This window comes from Bombina bombina, chromosome 4 (genome assembly GCF_027579735.1).
Source record: "Bombina bombina isolate aBomBom1 chromosome 4, aBomBom1.pri, whole genome shotgun sequence".
NCBI classification, from domain to species: Eukaryota; Metazoa; Chordata; class Amphibia; order Anura; family Bombinatoridae; genus Bombina; species Bombina bombina.
The window spans coordinates 1,111,193,915-1,111,209,714 of record NC_069502.1 but is presented as its reverse complement, the minus strand read 5'-3'; the positions used below and the strand labels follow the sequence as shown (position 1 = coordinate 1,111,209,714).

The window sequence follows — 15,800 nt, the reverse complement described above, 5'->3', positions numbered from 1 at the left end:
CTATCTTCATCCATCCGGCGCGGAGCGAGTCCATCTTCAAGACATCTGACGCAGAGCATCCTCTTCTTCCGACGGCTAAACACAGAATGAAGGTTCCTTTAAATGACGTAATCTAAGATGGCGTCCCTTCAATTCCGATTGGCTGATGCAATCAGCCAATAGGATTGAGCTTGCATTCTATTGGCTGTTCCAATCAGCCAATAGAATGCAAGCTCAATCCTATTGGCTGATTGGATCAGCCAATAGGATTGAACTTCAATCCTATTAGCTGATCGCATCAGCCAATAGGATTTTTTCTACCTTAATTCCGATTGGCTAATAGAATTCTATCAGCAAATAGGAATTGAAGGGACGCCATCTTGGATGACGTCATTTAAAGGAACCTTCATTCTGTGTTTAGCCGTCGGAAGAAGTGGATACTCCGCGTCGGATGTCTTGAAGATGGACCCGCTCCGCGCCGGATGGATGAAGATAGAAGATGCCGTCTGGATGAAGACTTCTGCCCGTCTAGAGGACCACTTCGCCGGCTTGGATGAAGACTTCTCCCGGCTTCGTTGAGGACTTCGGCCCGGTTGGGTAAAGACATCTCCCGGTAAGGTGATCTTCAGGGGGTTAGTGTTAGGTTTTTTTAAGGGGGGATTGGGTGGGTTTTAGAGTAGGGTTGGTTGTGTGGGTGGTGGGTTTTAATGTTGGGGGGGGGATTGTAATTTTTTTTTCGGGTAAAAGAGCTGATTACTTTAGGGCAATGCCCCGCAAAAGGCCCTTTTAAGGGCTATTTGTAATTTAGTGTAGGGTAGGGCTTTTTTTATTTTGGGGGGACTTTTTTATTTTGTTAGGTGGATTAGATTAGGTGTAATTAGTTAAAAAATCTTGTAATTTCTTTATTATTTTCTGTAACTTAGTGTGTTTTTTTGTACTTTAGATAATTTTATTTAATTGTAATTAATTGTATTTAATTTAGGTAATTAATTTAATTATAGTGTAGTGTTAGGTGCAATTGTAACATAGGTTTTATTTTACAGGTAAATTTGTCTTTATTTTAACTAGGTAGTTATTAAATAGTTAGTAGCTATTTAATAACTATTCTACCTACATAAAATAAATACAAAGTTGCCTGTAAAAAATAAATAAACCCTAAGCTAGCTACAGTGTAACTATTAGTTATATTGTAGCCATTTTCGGGTTTATTTTATAAGTAAGTATTTAGTTTTAAATAGGAATTATTTAGTTAATTGTAGTAATTTTATTTAGATTTATTTAAATTATATTTAAGTTGGGGGGGGTTAGGGTTACACTTAAATTGCGGCGAGTTTGGGGGAGGCAGATTAGGGATTAATAAATATAATGTAGGGTTCGGCGATGTTGGGGGCAGCAGATTAGGGGTTCATAAGTATAATGGCGGTGTCCGGAGCGGCAGATTAGGGGTTAATAATATAATGTAGGTGTCAGCGATGTTGGGGGCTGCAGATTAGGGGTTAATAAGTGTAAGATTAGGGGTGTTTAGACTCAGGGTTCATGTTAGGGTGTTAGGTGTAGACATAACTTTTATTTCCCCATAGGAATCAATGATGCTGCGTTAGGAGCTTTACGCTGCTTTTTTGCAGGTGTTAGTTTTTTTTTCAGCCAACTCTCCCCCATTGATTCCTATTGGGAAATCGTGCACGAGCACGTTCAGCTAGCTCACCGCTAACGTAAGCAGCGCTGGTATTGAGGTGAGATGTGGAGCAAAATTTTGCTCTTCGCTCACTTTTTTGCGGTTAACACCGGGTTTCTAAAACCCGTAATACCAGCGATGTCTGTAAGTGAGCGGTGAGACTAAACTGCTCGTTAGCACCGCACAGCTTCTAACGCAAAACTCGTAATCTAGGTGATAGTTTCTTCACACATAGGTTACAACCGCATCATTTTTACTTTGTTATTTATATTCAAAAAATCATGTCCCACATTCTCTTTCCCAAAGTTTTAATCATACCCCTGCAACACAACAAATGTTCATTTAATTTTTTTTTTGTTTAATTCATATTTCCCACCCTGTATACTGTATATAAGTATAATTGAGCCTAATGAACGTATCTCAGTGCTCTGAAAGCTTTCAAATGTATTTCTTCTTAGTTAGCCATTAAATGTATCGCCATTGCATCACTTTTTGATATTTTTTTGCAAAATTATTTTTGTTTTTTCCCCCTCCTATAAAAGTTAATGGTAAACACAATTTCTTGTGACCTATTGAATTTGGTTAACTTTTCTGGCCCCAAGCTTTTTTGTATCACTTGGCATATAACTTGCAACTTGAGTTTATTTGAGTGTCTGAAATAATTGCAAACATGAATAATTTCTCTTAAAGAGTAAGCTGCAACATTGTTGTTTACTGTCCTCAAATTATGCAAGGATTTCCCTGTTATTTAGCATCATAAAGTACAAAATTCACTAAGTCGTCAGAGACTGGAGTAATTAGAGTTCAGCTGAAGACACAGAAGAGTTATCTGGTATCAAGTCAGGTAAACCATAGTGGTTTCATTCTCATAACTTCCCTAGTATTTGCAATGTTAATCAACTGACAATTAAGTCTGCTATGTAAAATTTTATTTTTTCTACCTTACTCACCTACAGTTTGCATATATATAGGTAACTCCTTATAGATGTTTTTCACCTTCACTATATTATTCTCATTGGATAAAATGGAGTAGATACTCTGAGGCCGAATTATTATATGGCGGGCGGACATGTTTAACTGTAGAGAATCATGTCCCCTCGACATTGCTAAATGCGAACAGTATATTCTGTCGGCATTTAACATTGCACAAGCAGTTCTGGTGAACTGCTTGTGCAATGCAACCCCCTGCAGATTCGCGGCCAATCGGCAGCAAGCTCAAAGGTGGCGGGCTAGTTAAGGAGCAGCGGTCTTAAAGGGACATTATACACTCATTTTTTCTTTGCATAAATGTTTTGTAGATGATCTATTTATAAAACTCATAAAGTTTTTGTTTTTAAAAATGGATATTTTTGCTCATTTTTAAATAACATTGCTCTGATTTTAAGATTCCTAACCAAGCCCCAAAGTTTTAGAAGAATACCGACTTATACCTACTCCAGCTTGCTTCTGTTTGTGTAAAGGGTCTTTTCATATGCAAAGGGGGGGGGGTCTTATATTTCCCACATTCAGTGGGTGTTCCAGTAACCTTTTAAACAGAGCTAAACTGGAAGCTTCTAAGTACATTTCTAAACGGTTTTATACTGGATTTTTAGATCAGTATCTGTGCATATTATTCTTTATAGTAGTGTCTATTACATGGAGTTATATGAAAATTGGTGTATACTGTCCCTTTAAGACCGCTGCTTCTTAACTCCTGTTTTCAGCGAGCCTGAAGGCTTGCGCGGAAACATGGAGATCATTCGGCCCTTGATAATTCGGCCCCTCTGTCAGTATTAGATGTCAATAAAGGTATAATACTATATTGTTGTTTATTGTTATCGCTAATGTAAAACAGTTTATAAACTATTGTTATTTATTCTTTATTTTGTTATACAATATTTAGGCACTTAATACTTGGTCAATTTTCTAGAAAATAATATATTTAAATGGTCATGTTTCAGAAATGCTAAATAACTTAAAAGTAATGCAATATATTTGTAAAAGTCTGACTAGAAAATATCATATGAACATTTCTATAGATGTAGATATTTTACCTCAAAATGTAACTGTGCTCTGTGAGCAGATATCTTTCCACTACTCTCTTTACTGCATGGTGAGAAAAAATTAGCCAATCAGCATCACCAGAATTGAGATCACATTTTATTTTACAGTGATCACATGGGATTTCACTATAATCTCATGAGATTTCTTATCAAATTTGCTTAAACTGAGGAGGGAAATAAAGTGACTGTTCTTAAAGTCCCTTTACAATAGGATTTGGCTACCTATACAGTAGATGTTCATGTGATATTTTCTAGTCAGCTTATTACATATATGCTGCATCACTTTCATTTGATTACAAATTTGGGCAATGTCTCTTTAAGGTAAAATGGCAATTCAGCAAGTCAATACAAAGTAATATAAGAGAGAATGAGTGAATACTGTACAAAACATATATATATATATATATATATATATATATATATATATATATATATATATATATATATATATATATATATATAAAAATATATATATATATATATATATATATATATATATTTAAATTAAATTAGCAGCCATTCTGTACTACTTTGTAGACCAATTGAAATGCAAACAAGAAATTAATGCTAACATCTTCAATAAAGCAACATGATAGAAGGCATGGATGCAATAAATCCATCACTGCTAAGATATTGGAAATTATTGTGTTTAAAATGAAACTGTTTAATTTAGCTCTAGTTAATTATGAGTAGGTATCATTTTGGCCTAAATAAATTACTGAACACTTAAACTACACTATAGAAGGGTCACCTAATGTTGTACATTCTGTTTATTAAGATAATCTCTCCAATTCCACTTTCTATGCTGAAGAGATCTATGTATCCTCTTTCAGGATAAAAAAGATTTCACTTACTAACTATAAGGAAATATTTTGCTTTATTGCATATATCCCAAATTACCTCTGATGGAATGGAGATTCTTAATTTAAAGGTACAATAAACTGGGGGGGGGGGGTGCAAAAGAAATGATAACAGATTCTTGCATAAAAAACAACAGAAAATAATTATTAAAATAAAAAATAAATCTACATATTAATATTTCTTACGACCTATATTTATTTTAAGTAACATAACTTAGATTCAAACAACATATATTTACTGACCCTTTAAGCATACCCCCCCTTATCACAACGGTAGAAACTCTTATATGGGTTTCATGTTGAACTTCAACAATTTATATAGTTTTCATACAAAGATATAAACTTTTTTTGGTTACCACCCAAAGCACTATGGTTTTTGTTGGTTTACAATATGCTTATACATGAGTGAAATAAAGGTTGCATTATCTTTTTAATATGAATGAAAATACATGGTTTACCTATATGGAGGCATGTTGTCAGGATATGTGCCTGATTCACAAGACATGGGTTTTTTAATTTTGCTGTTAGAATATTATCATTTCCTCTTAATCAAAGCAAAAAAAGAACTATTTAAGATAAAGCAAAATTGCCTTTAGAAACAATGACATCTTCCTTCTTTGAGGATCAGCACAACTATGATTGTAATTACATGTAAAAGGTATACTACAAGCTTTCTGCAACAGAGTCACAACCAATGCATTAGCTTAATAAAATGCAACAACTGATAATAGGACAGCTCATTCCAATATATCATTCATAATGACAAGTATAGAGAGGAGAAATTATTTAACTGAATATCTATTTCTTTACCCACCATTTAGTCACCTGGGCATAAACCTTTATTTTATTAGCGTAATTACCTTACTCAATTTAGTAAGTCAATAATCACTTTGATTTATACATTCAACTGCTCTATGTAAAGAACGCAAAGTTAAAACTATACATGTCCAGTGATCCAAAAATGTAGCATCGTTCCACTCACTAAATTTAAAAAAAAATGTAAGCAATCTCTATATATATTTGTTAACATAGGTCTTTTGTGAATATATTTCTGTATAAGTGTGCTGCAAAAAAAGGTAATGGATTCAGAATATATAGCAATACTGGGCCTCCAAGTTCTTATAGAGAGTTAGGGCATTTTATATATTATGGGCTAGATTACAAGTGGTGTGCTATTGTTATCACGGGATGTGATACTCAATATTGCAACCACGCTAACTTGTGCATGTATTACAAGTTAAAAGGAAACAGTTGCACTCAAATACGAACAAAATTTGTGCTCGGTGGGTTAAAAAATTAAAAAAAGATTTTAAAAAATGTGCACCAAACAACTCACAAATACATTAAAATAAAGTGTAACCCTCATAAATACACTTTCCAGTTAAATTCCTCAACACTTGAAAAATCAATTTTAATATTTTATAATGTGTTTTACTATGTAGTTATGTAGTTAAATGTAGGTAATAATTCTCTTTTCCATTCTTCTCCACTTAGAAGAAAATATTCTTAATATTTTTAAATATATATATATAAATGTATATATATATATATATATATATATATATATATATATATATATATATATATATATATATATATATATATATATGTCTATATATATATATATATATATCTATATCTATATCTATCTATATATATATATATATATATATATATATATATATGTTCATATAGATATATTTTTTACAAAGCAAGTTGATAAGCCTGCCCAGAGGGCAGTCTACGTGTGAAAAGAGGCCAGTCTATGTGTGAAAAATGTAACCCTCCAAGCTACAAAAAATAAAAAAGTAAAAAATACAGAAAAAAATAAACACTATCCAAAATAAAAAAATTAAACCTAATCTCTATGAAAATAAAAAAGCCCCCCCAAAATAAAAACACCCCCTTATCTAAGAAAAAACTACCAATAGCCTGTAAAATGGCTTTTTATAGTGCATTGCCCTAAAGAAATCAGCTCTTTTACATTAGAAATAAACAAAGTCCCCACTAACAGTAACCCCCCCCACCCACCAAATCCCCAAAATAAAAAAAACTATCATAATAAACCTAAACGACCCATTGCCCCTAAAGTGGCATTTGGAGTATTGCCCTTAAAAAGGCATTCAGCTATTTTTCACTGCCCTTAAAAGGGCATGCAGCTCTTTTGCAAATTGCCCAATAAACCCTAATCTAAAAAAAAAAAAACTCCCAAAAATTTTAAAAAAACTAACGCTAAAGCCCCAAATAGGTACTCACGGTTTTAGAAGTCCGGCGGAGAAGGTCTTCTTCCAGGCGGTTCCATCATCTTCATCCACAGCGAAGGCGGTGCAGAGCGGAGGTCTGGAGCGGTCTTCCTAGATGTGACAATCCTCGGCGGTAGTCACCTGTGGCGGTCCTTGCAGCGGCGGAGGTCCTCGGCAGCATGGAGGCTCATCTTCATCTGATGTCCGTCGCATACTGAATATTTAATGTAAGGTACTGCAATCAATTTTGGGTACCTTGCATTCCTATTGGCTGAATTTTTCAAAACAGCCAATAGGATTAGAGCTACTGAAATCCTATTGGCTGTTCAAATCAGCCAATAAGATTTCAGTAGCTCTCATCCTCTAGGCTGATTTTGAAAATTTCAGCCAATAGGAATGCAAGGTACCCCAATAAATATGGGGCACCTTGAATTCAATCCTCAGTGTGCGGCGGATGATCGCATGAAGAGGAACCTCCACGCCTTCCCAGAGGACTGCTGCCGATGACCGCCGCCGATGACCACCGCCGAGTAACGCCACATCTGAGAAGACCGCTCTGGACTTCCGCTCTGCGCCGACCTTCACTCCACACACATCTGGGAAGACTGCTCTGGATCTCCGCTCAGTGCAACATTTGCTGTGGATGAAGATGATGGACCCACCTGGAAGAAGACCTTCTCCGCCGGACTTCTGATATAATGAGTACCAATTTGGGGCTTTAGTGTTAGTTAGTTTTTTTTTTTTTTTTTTAAATATTTATTTTATTTTTTACTAGGGCAGTGAAAAAGAGCTGAATGCCCTTTTAAGGGCAATGCCCATACAAATGCCCCTTTAGGGGCAATGGTTAGTTTAGGTTTATTAGTGTTAGTTTTTTTTATTTTGGGGGGTTTGGTGGGTGGGGGTTTTTACTGTTACAGGAGACTTTGTTTATTTTTAATGTAAAAGAGCTGATTTATTTAGAGCAATGCCCTACAAAAAGGCTTGTTAGTTTATTCTTATATTAGGGGGTGTTTTTATTTGGGGGGGCTTTTTTTATTTTCAAAGGGATTAAGTTTAATTTTTTTATTTTGGATAGTGTTGTTTATTATTTTTTGTAATGTTAGCCTTTTTTATTTCTGTAATTTTAGATTAATGTAATGTAATTTTTAAAATTTTTTATTTTAATTGTAATGTAGTATTTTTTATGTAACTAAGGGGTTAATTTAGGGGGTGTTAGGATAGGGGGCATAGTCATTAAATTATTTTTTTGCGTTGTGGGGGTTGGCGGTTTAGGAGTTAATAGTAGATACATACATAGTAGATAAGGTTGAAAAAAGACCGAAGTCCATCGAGTTCAACCTATACAAATCTAAAATACTTACAAAAAGCTCCATTTAAGCTTAAATAACCCCACTAAAAGCTGATCATTTAATACTAGCATTCATATCCATGAATTTTGTTTATATACAGAAATGTATCCAGACTATTTTTAAATGCATCTAGGGCATTGGCATTCACTACCTCCTTTGGTAATGAGTTCCAAAATTGTATCGCTCTTACAGTGAAAAAACGTTTCCGTTGCAGGAGATAAAATCTCCTTTCCTCCAAAATAGGTAAATTAGGTTTAATGCATTGTGGGGGGTTGGCGGATTAGAGGTTAATAGATGTATTAGGTAGTTTGCGATGTTGTGGTTGGCGGATTTAGGGGTTAATAATTTTATTGGGTATTTTTTTTTTCTTAATACTTTGTGCGGGCGGTTATTTTTTTATTTTTATTACTTATTGCAGACAGTTAGTTTGTTTGTTTTTTAATACTTATTGCGGGCGGTTAGTTAATTTTTTTCTTAATAGTTCGTACGAGAGGTTAGTTTTTTTTTATTACTTATTGCGGATGGTTAGGTTTTTTTATCGCAGACGGGTAGTTTATTTTTTTTAATACTTATTGCAGGCATTTTTTTTTTTTGTAACTCTCCATTTTCTGTCGCTGCATCCCGGTGGATTCCGAAAATGACAGGGTGGTGAAAGAATCCACCCGGATGCAGCAGCCAACATTCTGTTGGCTGCCTCGTGCTGCCAACATTCCTTTGAGGATGCGTGCGCAACTGCTGACAGCGACGGACGCGTTACAAACGCGATTATAGTATAGATATATATTTATAAAGAATGTTTTCTTCTGTGTGAAGAACATTGGAATGTAAAATATTCATAAGTACCTTCCGGCTTAACACCGTAAGTCTTACGGGTGTCGGGTTAGCACACAAGCGATAAGTGTTAGGATTTGGGGGGTTTTAAAGCGTGCTCCATTGAAGTCTATGGGGAGAAGTTAACACGGTCGCAATATCTGAATTTCTGAAGTTAACACGCATCAGGTTTCGAGTCCCCTAATATTTTACTCTCACTTTATAATACCTGTGCTAACCCGCCCACATTACAATTTAGTTTGAGTGCAGTTAGTGCGAGAGCAAGAATATCCAATAGTGTGCCACTTGTAATCTAGCCATATATGTTTACTGATATATTATAATGTGCATGACAAATGAGCTACATATGTAGCAATTATGCTCGCATATGTTTTAGTGGTTGTGTGCAAACTAGGTCATTAGCTAATTACTATTTTAAACTGAAGAGAAAGAAGAAAGAAAATAACTTCAACATTGAACAGTATTAATTATGCAAACAGATTATGCAGAGCTGAACAAAAGAATAAAATCTTAATTACAATATGTTAATTTACAAATAAAATGCATGTATACGTTTGCCAACTGAGGAGACAGTCCTGTGATGCTGTGTAAAAACTTAAAATTAATTTTGAATGGATCCTTGGCATTTATTAAGGGTACATGATAGTCACAATTGAAAGGTGCATGAGTGTATTTGAATTTTGTATAGAAGCATTCAATACACTTGTGTTAGCAAAATTAATTCCAATATATCTTGTCACTGTTTCAGTGATAAGCTCTGTGCAACTGCAATAAAGCACACTACCTACTCCAAGTGCTTTGTTTGGGATGATTGACAGGCCCTGCTCTTGCACAATAGGTTGGGGCAAAAGAAGGGCAAATAGTTGTGAAATAGTGCATGCATGCTGGCAGTGGACGTACAGTGTCTGCTGCCCACTTGCCATAAAGATGTATGGAAAGTTTCCCACATATAAGGTGCCATGATTCCATGGCTGTATAATTTTACAGGGCACAGCCACCTTCCTATCGGTCCCTATCTTGCACTTCTGTACATTTTTTCCTTCTTTCCTATTTCCTACCCCATACCTTGTTTCCCCCCTGGGGTCCTTAAATAACCATTCTGTACTCCGAAAAGTAGCGTACCTTTTTAGCAACCATGAGACCATCAGCTTTGGAACCAATTTTGAATTTATGGTCCAGGGATCTCCTTGCAATGTAAGTGCTGGTACTGGGTTGACACACTGTATTTAGAGGTCTGACCCACAGTGAGCCTATTGTCACGATTTATCTGGTACAGTACATTTGTTAGTCACTTTTATAGAGTGGACTTGACTGCATCACAGACGTAGGTGACTATAGTACTACCATCCACATAAATATATAAATACATTATTCACATATGTTCTGCGCCTACTCAGAACGTTCCTCCATGTGGACATGAATTTGTTTATTCTGATATGAAGCTCTGTGCAATTTAACAGGTTTAGGAGTTTTAATCTTATTTTGTACACTCACTTTGCCCCGAATATCTGAGCGTGTCACATAGTTTAGTGTAAGATGTAATCAAAAAATAATAATCATGTGTTGCATATGTGAGGGTTCAGTATTCTTTGTAGGCACATTGTTAATATCACTATTTGAGGGGGAGTGTTGTATGAATGTTAACCTGATTGGCCACATTATCAGTGGGTGTGAGAACCCGGTGACCAATTGAGGTGGGGGCTATGGTTTTTAACTCCACCAATGAGTTTAATTTTTTAGCTTGGCTATGAGTAAGGCTAATGCCGAAATGCATCAGCCATAGATATTAATAGCCTCTTTATACATTTCCTGTATTTAACCCTGAGGGTATTTACCCTCTAACACTCGTTTGTTTTTTTTACTTTGGATAGTCCATCCATTAAAGTACTTTTTACCCACAATACGCTCCGTGCTTCTCATTGCCTTTCCCATTGCATTACATCCACTTTTGAACATTAAAGATAATTGAAGTTTTTTTTTTTAATATGTTTACTATATGCCTGTTAAACACTGCAAGACAAAATAAAGGCTTTACATAGAAACACTGATATTGACAGCAGATAAGAGCCATAGGCCCAGCAAGTCTGCCCATTATTACCTAACAGTATAAACTTATCTAGTTCGTGGGATAGCCTTATGCTTGTCCAAGGCATTTTTAAAGTCCCCCACAGTGTTTGTCATTACTACCTCTTGAGGACATACTTGAAAGTTGCTATCATATCACCTCTTTCCCTTCTCTCCTCTAAGCTATACATATTTAGGTCATTGAGCCTATCCTGGTAAGTTTTATTTTTTAGACCATGTACAATTTTTGTAGCCCTTTTTTGCACAGATTCAAGTTTGTTAATATCCTTCTGAAAATATGGCCTCCAGAACTGCACACAATACTCAAGATGATGCCTAACTATTGATCTATAAAGTGGCATAAGAACCTTACTATTTTTGCTGCAAATACCTCTACCAATACATACAAGCATTCTGCTGGCCTTACTCGCTGCAGTACTACATTGTTTACTACATTTTAAATCATCTGAAAAAATAATTCCCAAGTCCTGTTGCCCATTTGTAACAGTCAGTAAAGTGTCATTGAGTCTGTAATTAACATTTGGATTTTTCTTCCCTAAATGCATAATTTTACACTTTGCTGTGTTAAATTTTAGATCCCAGTCATTTGTCCAATCTTCCAATTGTTGTATATCCACTCTGTTGCAAATTTTTGTATCATCTGCAAACAGACATACTTTCCCCTATAGCCCTTTGCTGGTATTACAGATAAATATGTTAAACAAAACAGGCCCCAGAACTGACCCCTGAGGAACACCACTAGTAACAGCCCCCTCTACTGAATGTACTCCATTTACAAAGACACTTTGTTTTCTGCCCTTAAGCCAGCATTCCACCCACTTCACAATTTTTGAGTCTAGACCAAGGAGATACAGTTTGTGAATTAGCTTGTTGTGTGGGATGGTGTCAAATGCTTTGCTGAAATCTAGATATGCTAAATCAACTGCTCAACCCTTGTCTAATACTTGTCCTACATAATCAAAGAAGTCAATTAGATTGGCCTGACATGATCTCCTTAAAGTAAAACCATGCTGATTTTGGTCCTCTTGTTTGTCTTTATGTAAGTCATAATGCTTTATTTTAAGAGGCTTTCCATTCATTTCCCTACTACTGAAGATAAACCAACTGGCCTGTAGTTACCAGATTCTTCCCTACTGCCCTTTTAATGAAGAGATATTACATTTGCTATTCTCCAATAATCTGGAACAGCTCCTGTTAATAGTGACTGATTAAACAGATCAGTTAATGGGACAGTTAACACTGATCAAAGTTTTTTTATAACCCTTGGATGAATATTATCAGGACCCACTGACTTTTTATCATTTATTTTTGATAATGCTAACAAAACTCATCCTCTGTAAAAAGATTAGTGTTAAGCTCCTTTCTATTTTTCATAGCATCCCTGTAGACATTCTATTTTTACAATCTTTTGTGAAAACAGAACAGAAGTAATCATTGAGACAGTCTGCAATTTGCTTCTCTTCTTTTATTCTTCTACCATCAATTGATTTAAATTTTACTATTCCTACTTTATTTATTTATTTCTTTCACTGATATAGCTAAACAATGTTTTGTCCTCATGTTTTACTGACTTTCTTTTGCTTTAACCTTCCTAATTAACTGCTTAGTCTTTTTTTGTTGGAGTCTCCATATTTTCATATCATCATCTGATTGTGTGTGTCTGTAATTTTTATAAGCTATCTTTTTTTTTATAGCATGTGCTACTTCTTTGGAAAACCAAATTGGTTTTCCACTTTCTTTTACTTTTACAGACATGTCTAATACAGTCTGCGGTTGCATCTAAAATGGTACCCTTCACACTTTCCCACTGTTCTTGAACCCCTGTAATAAGAGTTTTTCCTTTTAAATAGTTTTTTAGGTATTCTTCCATTAATGAAAAATCTGCCTTCCTAAAGTCTAAAACTTTTGTTTTAGTCTGGTTGGACAGTTCCTACACATGAATACTAAACCAAACAGATTGATGATCACTAGATCCTAAGTTTTCACCTACAGACACATCTGAAACTGTATCACTGTTTGTAAGTATTACATCTAATATAGCTTCCTTATGAGTTGGTTCCTTAACTAATTTCTCAAGTGATTCCCCTAGCAGAGATTCAAGAATATACCTGCTTCTAGCTGATCTAGCAGAGGGAATATTCCAGTCTATATCTGGCAAAATAAAGTCCCCCAGTACTATAACCTTACCCTTCATGGTCATTTTACTTATTTCTTCTAATAACAGATTGTCCAGTTTTTCGTCCTGCAATGGAGGCCTATATACAACCCCTATTCTAAACACATTTTTATCTCCAATTTCTAAAGTCCCCCAAATATTTTCCACCTCATCATTTGTTCCTACAATGCTTTAAAAGCATTTTAAAACATTTCAGATACATGCACATGAAAGGAGGATTAAAGTTTGCAATTGTAATATGAAATGTTTAATTATGTGTAGTAAAAAATACTTTCCAATATACTTTCATAATTTATTTTGTCCTAATTTCCTTTAATTTATCAGTGCCGCTATGTTGTAACCTAGGGTTTTCCCCCTTCTAGCTCTTATGCTAAGGACAATAATGGGCATCTATAAGACAGGTAATAAAAGAGAGTGTAAATAAGACTGTGTGAAACCCCAGTAAGTTACTTTATAATTCCTATGTTTCACATATCCTTCTTTGCACACTTTCTTTTATTGCCCCTTTTATAATTATGTATAGTCAGCCATTTTATGATTTTGAGTTTAAATCCAAAATAAAATTTTCATGATTCAGACAGAGGGCTTCATGTACAAAAAAGCGAAAGCTGCTCCGGAGCCCTTGCGGGGCAGGTTCGCATATGCAAGCCTGCTTCCCGCAATGTAAGAAGCAGTGGTCTTTAGATCGCTGCTTCTTACACCCTACTGAGATGGCGATGGAAAATCACAGAGAGCTTGCTTGCTCCCTCTATTTGATTGACAGCCCCTTCAGTCATGCGATTTGAGTGTGTAATCATAGATACGGGCAAGCAGATCAACCGATCTGCTGCCCGTGTGTAGCAAAGGCGGGCAGTCAGCTTTGCGAGTTGAGAAGCTGTCCGCCCACCAGTTAGTACATGGAGCCCAGAGTGCTAAATAAAAAGAAAATCCAATTTACTTTCATTATCATATTGTGCACAGTTCTTTTATATGCACACTTTCTAAGGAACCAGCTCTAGAGCATGTGCAAGACTTTAAAGTGTATATATATATATATATATATATATATATATATATTTATCAGTATGCGCTTCACCAACAGTTGTCACGTGATATATGGGCAGGGAACTGGAAGAAATTTTTTAAATTTGTCAGAAAATATCTATCGTTCCTTGAGATACAGAGTAGGTGCCATTGCATTGCCATTTTTTGCTATGCATTTGTTAATTAATTACATCTGCTGTATTTAGGGCCTTTTAACATTTATTAAACAAGAGGTACAAACAATATACTTGAGTATTGGCTTCACTTCCAATACTGAAGAACTGCAATGTGTAAGTTTCATAGTTTGCATAGTTCGTTTATGATTTACCAACACACATATATATAGTTGGCCTTAAATTTTAAACGCTTGGAACTTTGGACCACACTTTGTTGATTTTCTGTATGAAAAAGCAGCACAATCAAACAAGGAATAAGAAACAGACCTGGATTTCTGTCACCAACCAGCATCACTTGTCTTTTAAACTATTCTCACAGGAATGCATTTCTGCTGTCCTGCTGAGTTCCTTGTTCCAACGATATCTTAGAAATAGCTGTGTGGGGGCGTATGGCAGTCCACACTTAGCAGACACTGCTGGGGGTATATTGCTCTGAACGAAAGCTTCGCTCATGCACTGAATTTACTCTTGTAGCTTAATGGTAATTAGCACATTGAAACGTAACACAAGCTGTGATAAATAAAACCTACATTCTGATGCCTGTATTTCTAAAAAGTCTTTCAAACTTCAGTTCTTACATTTCATTTTATTTTTTTGTGAAGAACACATTCAGTGAATGTTCTCTGTTAGTAAACTAATAATATTACTTCAGAACATTCACAGATATTTTAATATTTCCCTGTAATTAGACTGTTACCCACTGCTTTGATTCTTCATAGAGCTTTTTGCCATTTTCATATTGTATTCACCATTTTTTTTTAATATTTTCTGTTGCACACTAAGAAACTAGAATTTTTAGACTTTTAGACTTCATTGCTATACAAAATGTCAGTCAATCCAAGTGGGCAGGTGTTGGGGCAACCCTTATACATGGATGGTCAATTTATGTGTGATTTTAGCAAAGCCCTGTATGCTTGTAAAACTGCCAATAATCAAATTTACCATTATTTCATCTACAGTTTGCAGATGTTAAATAGCACCTTGATTAGCTCTTTTAATCTGACACCCTGAGGGTAGCAAATTCCTTATTAACCAACTGGTGACAGAAACACGTCTGGGAGAGTACAACAGCCAATGACTATAAATCCTTGAAAATTATCTAAATTAATTAGTTAAACTGTTGTTTTAAAGGACCAGTCAACACTGTAGATTTGCATAATCAACAAATGCAAGATAACAAGACAATGCAATAGAATTTAGGCTGAACTTCAAATGAGTAGTGGATTTTTTTTGTGACAATTTTAAAAGTTATGTCTTTTTCCACTCCCCCTGTACCATGTGACAGCCATCAGCCAATCACAAATGCATACACGTACCATGTGACAGCAATCAGCCATTCACAAATGCATACACACTTATTC

The 15,800-nt window shown here is 35.3% G+C and overlaps 1 protein-coding gene across 1 annotated transcript in view; it reads left to right on the top strand.

The window, feature by feature from the left end:
• Positions 1–15,800, top strand: part of KCNH1 (potassium voltage-gated channel subfamily H member 1) — an 867,393-nt gene that overhangs the window by 586,746 nt on the left and 264,847 nt on the right. The gene's annotated exons all lie outside the window — the stretch shown is intronic.